This window comes from Vigna angularis, chromosome 2 (assembly GCF_016808095.1).
Source record: "Vigna angularis cultivar LongXiaoDou No.4 chromosome 2, ASM1680809v1, whole genome shotgun sequence".
NCBI lineage: Eukaryota > Viridiplantae > Streptophyta > Magnoliopsida > Fabales > Fabaceae > Vigna > Vigna angularis.
Genome location: NC_068971.1, coordinates 5,802,406 through 5,809,693, shown reverse-complemented (window position 1 = coordinate 5,809,693; position 7,288 = coordinate 5,802,406). Strand labels below are relative to the sequence as shown.

At 31.3% G+C, this 7,288-nt stretch overlaps 1 pseudogene; it reads right to left on the bottom strand.

Annotated features, from left to right (window-relative positions):
• Positions 1–739: 739 nt before the first annotated feature.
• On the bottom strand, positions 740–3,174 carry LOC108328330 (UDP-glycosyltransferase 74G1-like; annotated as a pseudogene).
• Positions 3,175–7,288: the final 4,114 nt, after the last annotated feature.

Here is a 7,288-nt window from a genome sequence, read left to right as displayed (position 1 = left end):
AATTAGTTCAAACAATTTATGAGACTTTTTTAAAAATTATCTGACGGTTTTATAGAGTTGTTCATAGGTAATATGGTATATATATATATATATATATATATATATATATATATATATATATATATATATATATATATATATATATTGAATATTTAAATTTTTTTTATTATAGTTCATAATTTTATTTCTAAATTTAATCTGATTTAATACTTGAAGTTGTACAGGTATTTGAAATTTCCATAGTCAACAGTGAACATACGTCCTTATTTTATATTTTAATTCAAACGCATAACTTTAAATTTAAGGTTAGGTATTCATCTACTATTATGGTCTTTTGAAAATATTTATGGAAGAGATTCAATATTATAAGGACTCCTCAACATTCTCTCCCTCAAGCTACACAAGAGACTTCATAGTGTCATCAACCTAAAATACTAAGAAAATCAGTTTATTAATCTTGGTGTTAAATGAGTTGTTTGAAAACAAAATTAAAATTTAAGAATTTTCAGAAATTATTTTAAATAACTAAATAATAAAATTTGTAATTCATTCAATATAAGAGAAAATTAAAATTTAAAACTAGTTATTTTCTCTTACATTGAAAAAAAAAACATAAAATATCATTTAAATGTTAAAATTTGGATAATATTTGATTGCAAAGTTTATCTTAAAAAAGGAATTTAGTTATTTTATCTAAATAATGAAATTAAAATATAAAATACTTCAATTACACTGTCCAAACAAAAGAAATTACAAACCAACATTTCAATTTCTTATAGAATTACCTCGTACAAACAGAAATTAATAGAACTGTTTTATTTAATTTTGAAGGTGTCAATAATAGCTCCTGCAGGGTGCTTCTGAGCTGAAGCAGCTAAGCTATTAAGAAATTCAAGAGTGTTTTTATGAGATGTTCCTTCCTCACTGACAGCATGTTCAGCCAAAGCCTTCAATTCCATGACATTGCTTTTCACCTCTTTGCCTCTCTCACTCTTCAGTATTTCCAGTATGCAATGTTTCAGCACTTCTCTTCTCACAATCTGTTTCTCATCAGCTTTAGCTCTGATTCCAATCTTCCACACGTCTTCAATTAGCTTAGCATTTGAGAACTGTTCAGACCAACATGGCACTGCCACCATTGGAACTCCTAAACTCAAGGCTTCTAACGTCGAGTTCCAACCACAATGCGTCACAAAACACCCTATAGCCTCATGACTTAGCACCTTTACCTGGGAGCACCACCTACAACTAAACCCTTCTCTGACCTCTTTTCAAAATCTTTTGGCAGCTTATTTTCTACCGAGGCCCTCATCGTCCACACAAAGTAACTTTCACTGTCCCTCAAACCATAAGCTATTTCCTTTATTTGCTCTTCCTCCAGTACTGCCATAGACCCAAAACAAACATAAACAACAGATTCTTTTGGTTTACCGTTTAACCATTTCATGCATTCTTCGTTGTTAAATTGTGTGGCACCATCCTCATCTTCATCGTCTCCAAGTGCCTTCTTTAATAACATGGATGTTATGCATGGCCCAATGGTCCTGAGATTGGACCAAATCTTCTTCGTCGAGTCAATTACCTACATATCAAAACAAAGAAAGAGATTACGGAACCGTTTTCATTTTTAGCCTGAACTAAATCATTCAAATTTCAGTTTGAGTCGATTCGACTGTGTTTTCAGTGCAAGCTAACTCGACTGAATTTTCCGCTTGAGTCAACTTGACTCATCCAGGACCAGCACCAGCACTCCGGCAAACTCCACGCCGTCGCCATCACGCTTGCAACCAGCGCTGGCGACACAATCATGCACGAGACCAACGCTAGGGTTCTCTCCACGCGTGGTCACCAGCACAACAGCTGCGCCACTCATCTCCCTTCGCCAACGAACAAGGGTTTCTACTTCCCCCAACGCCTTCAGCTCGGGATGCCACCGCCATTCGCCGACGTTGCGACCACCGCGACTCCCTCTTCTCCCTATCTTGCTCCCTGTTTATAATTGCTTTGTGGTTCCTCTGTAATGTTCAATGTGTTGGGTCGTAGTGGAAGAGGGATAATATGGGTTGGTTTTCTGTTTCGTGATGACTAAAAATAATTTGAAGGTGAATAATGAATAGAAACTAGTTTATTTATTAATAGTTTTTAGTATATAAAATTCATATAAAAATTGATGTAATTATTTTTTATCAATTGATATTTTTTTAAAATGTTTATATAGGTTAATTGAATGATGAAAAATGAGTTGTTGAAGAGAATTAAATGATGAAAAATAGGTTGTTGGAAGAGTTGAATAATCTGTTTTTTTGTATTTTGTTTTCTGCTGTTTTCAACGAATGAAGGTAGACCCGCATGGTTAAATGCATGCATTAAAGTTATTAATGCTGCAATAATATCCTAGTATTTATTAAAAAGATTAAAAAGAGTTTAAACGTAAGAATATATAGAGAGAGATGCATGATGCAGAGACAGAGACAGATACCTGTTTTTCCATGTGGTAGAATGAATTACAGAGAATCCAATCAGCTTGGTGGATGTTGGAAAACTGAGCAACTAAGACATTAAGCAAAGTTGGATAAGTGTCATCTGTAGGGAAGAAGAAGGAGGGCATGTCGTGATGTTGAAGTTTGGGCAAGAAAGGAAGAGAAATCTGATCGTGTGTGATGGGAAGTTGCAGCTTCCCATGGTGGACATGGGCGTATATACTATTAACAAACATGTTTTGAGTGAGAAAAGAAGCCCCTGCAATCTGAAATCTCTTTGCAACCTCCAGAGACCAAGGGAAGAGTGAATCATAAATAACACAATGAACAGGGTCACCTGATCTCTGAAGTTTCTCAAGAAGCTCGGCCAGACTCTTTGGCCCCACTTGCCAGAAACGTTCAAAATAGGCTTTGAAGCCACCTGCTTCATCCAACCCTCCATTGTCAAACCCATCAGAAATGGTTTCAAGTGAAATACAAGTGGGTACGTTCTGCAACTTTTTGAAGAAGGAAAAGGTGGTGACTAAGGTCACTTTCACACCTTGTTGCTGCAAGAGCTTGGAGAAGTCATGCATGGGGTTAACGTGCCCTTGAGCTGGATATGCTAAGACCAAACAGTGCACCATAGTCGCTATGCTTTTCTTCTCCATTAGTGTTCTATACAACTTCTCTCTTCTTACATCTCAAGTGGACTCCAGAGGCCCTATTTATAATGAAAAATCATAAATCTATAAATGTTATACCTATTTTATATTTTATAGTACAATGACATATTTTTATGTTCATTTCACAATAATTACAAAAATTTAATTTTTATATTTTCTTTTAAAATAAAATAAAAAATAAGAAAAAATAATATTAAATGAATATAAAAATTTATTTTTATTTTCCACTCGACTATACTTTTATAGGAATCTTTCGTTAAATTAATATATTAATAATCCTTCACAATCATCACTATTCTTATTATAACATGAAAACAAATTATCACTATCATGGAGAAATATTGTATTTTAATTTTGTTTTGAAGATCACAACATTTTTGCTAAACCAATGCAATGTTTTTAGTTAAATTATAGACAATTTTACTGTGAGAGAAAATCTAAATAAGTAGTGTCATGTAATAATAAGTAAGCAATTTTGGTGGTATATATCACATGAATTACAATATTATAAATCACAACTAAAAAAAACTATATACAATTTATTTTTAAATTAAAATTACCAACAATAAAAATTGTCAATACATTTTATCTTTATAATAGAAAACATTATTAATAATTACCAATGATTAAAATATGTAAATAATTAATCCGATAAATATTCATAATAAATTCTATTTGATTAATGATAAAATAATTAGTCATCGCTAATTTAAGAATTTCTTGTGTAAATTATATGTAAACTCTGTGTTTGATAACTGATCTCCATTGCAAGATTTAAAAAATGTTAAAAAACGTTTAACTTAAAATGTTTAATATAAAAAATTTAAAAAGTCTATTTGCATATATGGTCAACTTTAAAAAAAATATTTTTAACCAATTTTGATAAATAAGACTTGTACATGTTGAGTAGGACTATTTTGAAACCTAACAAAATTTTATATGCATTTTATATCTATTATTTTATCTTTCATTATTTTTCTTTCTTTATAAATAAAAAATTAAATTTTTTAAATGACTAAAATATCTCTAAAACTAGGTAATCAATGTCAAAATAATAGTACCTGTTTACTTCTCTAAGGCTTTGTTCGTTTAGAGTGATTTGGGTGAGATGATTTGAATGGATTTGAGTAGATTTGAGGGTAATTTTTTTGTTCATTTTTTTGAGTGGATTTGTGGGTATTTGAGATTGGATTTGGAAGTAAAGTTTGTGAGAATTAGTATAGGATTTGATTGATGTGTAGATTTTAAAAATGAGTTTAATTGGTAGAAATTGAAGATTACCAAAATACCCCTAGTTATAAAAATAATATAAAATGTTATTTATAAATGTTATATTTAATTGTAAAAATGTTTATAAAGAAAAAAAAATTATGAATAATTTATAAAATTAATGTTTAAAAATTATAAAAATTAAATAATCAACTTATTTTTAATAAATTAAAAAATATAATATACCTAATTTTATTAAGATGTAGATTTTTTTAAATTATAATATTAAAATAATTATAAAAAAAACTGAAAAATAAGTTTGCATAATAAATATATAAAAAAAAATCTGTAACCAGTTACGCGTTGCGTAACCGGTTACGTGTGTGCCACCAAAATTAATAAGCTCCTGTAACCGGTTACATGTTTCTGTAACCGGTTACGCCACCCCCTCCCATTACATGTGCTTCATACCCCTGTAACCGGTTACGACTCTCTTGTAACCGGTTACGCCACCCTTGTGTTGCGTATCAAGTGGAGGGCACACACGACTTTTCATTAACAATCCACGCAAATCTCTTCAATTTTGCGAGTGATGAAAACGGAGTGCATCCCACAAATTCGTTCTCGATGATCCGTTCATTTCAGCTCAAACGAACAACCATGCATTGGTAAATCGTCGCTCTCAAATTTGCATGAACAGTACAATCTGTTCATGCGAACACAGGCTAAAAGATCCCAGTAGGGTCCATTCATGTCACGTCTTATTCAAATATGTTTTTGGAACATATTTTTCACGTGTTAACTACTCTTTGAAAAACTAAAAATCAATTATTTTTCAAAATATTGTTCTTAACATTTGATTCAAATTTAAACTGCTTATTATATTAATATATATTTAGAATTAATTCACTATAATAACTTACACATATCTTTGCATATTATTTTAATGTTTAATTGTGTAACACCCAAATATTTTAAAGGGTATTACTGATAGTAGAGACTAAATTAATTCGATATCTCATATAAACAATCAAACTTTATTTCAATTACTCCAAAGTACAATACCAAACTTACAAACTTTAAACAATATAGTATTCACCGTTGACATTTCAACTTTTAAATTTTACACAACATAATCCTCCCAATACAAATTTATTCTTTTTACAAAAATCCATGAAAGGTTTTCCCCGCATCTCTCTCATCTCTAAGCTTTTTCAACCACATCTGCAACATTATCTAATCACATATAACATGAGTTATATGATCATAGCATAAACAAATAAGGGTAAGCCAACCATATCAAATCAATCATTAAACTTGTAATAAGCATAGTTTAATCATTTATTTCTACAATTACTCAAATATTATTACCCCGATGTCATTAATTCATCATTATCAAAATCATCTTCCTCAATTTCATAAACCTTACAATTTATACTATGCTTACTCACGAAGCCTTATGGTCAGACCGCTCTCTGCCTGCTTCCTTAAGCCTCACCTGTATACTATGTTTTACTCTCTGAAGCCTTATGGTCAGACCGCTCTCTGCCTGCTTCTATAAAACTTATGAACCACATATTTATGTCAAAGCCTTATGGTCAGACCACTTGCTGCCTGCTTTCATTAACCTCAGGTGTTACTTTGTTCATACCAAGCTCTCATGGTATAACCGAACATACTACTTCCCGTAGGAAACATCATTTCATAAGCAATAATTTCTTATATCCACTCCAACATTTCATCACATCAACATTTCATACTCTCTTATCCACTCCAACATTTCATCAAATCAACAATTCATAACCTCTTCTCCACATAACTCAATCATGTTCATTCTCTAATCATAATTTGACAATAACCTATTTTGGTGTCAATAAATTAAACATATCGCCAGCTATCATACTTCATATTATAAACTCATTTTTGACCATAACGAGTATAACTCAACATATTTTCACCAATTAAAGATTCATAGATCAGCCAAAACATTTCATCATATCTTAGCCACTACGTATTAAAGTCTGAACTCAATGTAACGATAAATAAAATATATATGAAGTTTTTACCATGATAACTTTATGCATCTCCAATTAACTTATTTTATTTTAATTTCATCCTATTAGAGATCTTTCTTTACCCCAATTGGTCACCGGAGAGGACCCAGATGTCTGAACGCATCAAACTCACCTTCGACGCCAACACATATGACTAGTCACAACTGATTGGACCAGGCCAGGGCTGCTCTATGATCAGGGATGTGCCAACTCAGGTTTTTAAGGTTCCTCTATCCTACCAACAAAGGGAGGCTTTCAATAATTAACAATTTATTTATTTAAATTATCTACCTTGTTCGCTTATGCTCTAAATCTAAAATGCCTAATTTTAATATTTTTACTTCCTCTTACAACAACCTCAAATAGTATCACTACATCTATTTAATACTCATATACAAGTTATTACAGAATCCTTACTCCAGACCTTCCAACAAGATCAATTTCAGCCAAGAAACTCATTCATTATAGAATTCATATAAGATAATTATAAACAATTACCCATAATAAGATATTACTATACATGGTCATAGAAGAATACAATATTTGACAATCATAAGAATAATCTTAATATAAACATTCATGGGAAACAAGAAGTTGAATCTGGCAGAGCCGGTTAGACAACTTCTAATCCATCCCAAAATACAATATAATTAAATAACAAGAACAATACATGTCTGGGGAAATAAGAAGTTGAATCTGGCAGAGCCGGTTAGACAACTTCTAATCCTTCCAAAAATGCAATAAAATAAATAAGTAAAGCAATAAATAGTTTGGGGAAACAAGAAGTTGAATCTGGCAGAGCCGGTTAGACAACTTCTAATCCTTCCAAAAGTGCAATAAAATAAATAACTGAAGTAATAGAAAGTTTGGGGAAACAAGA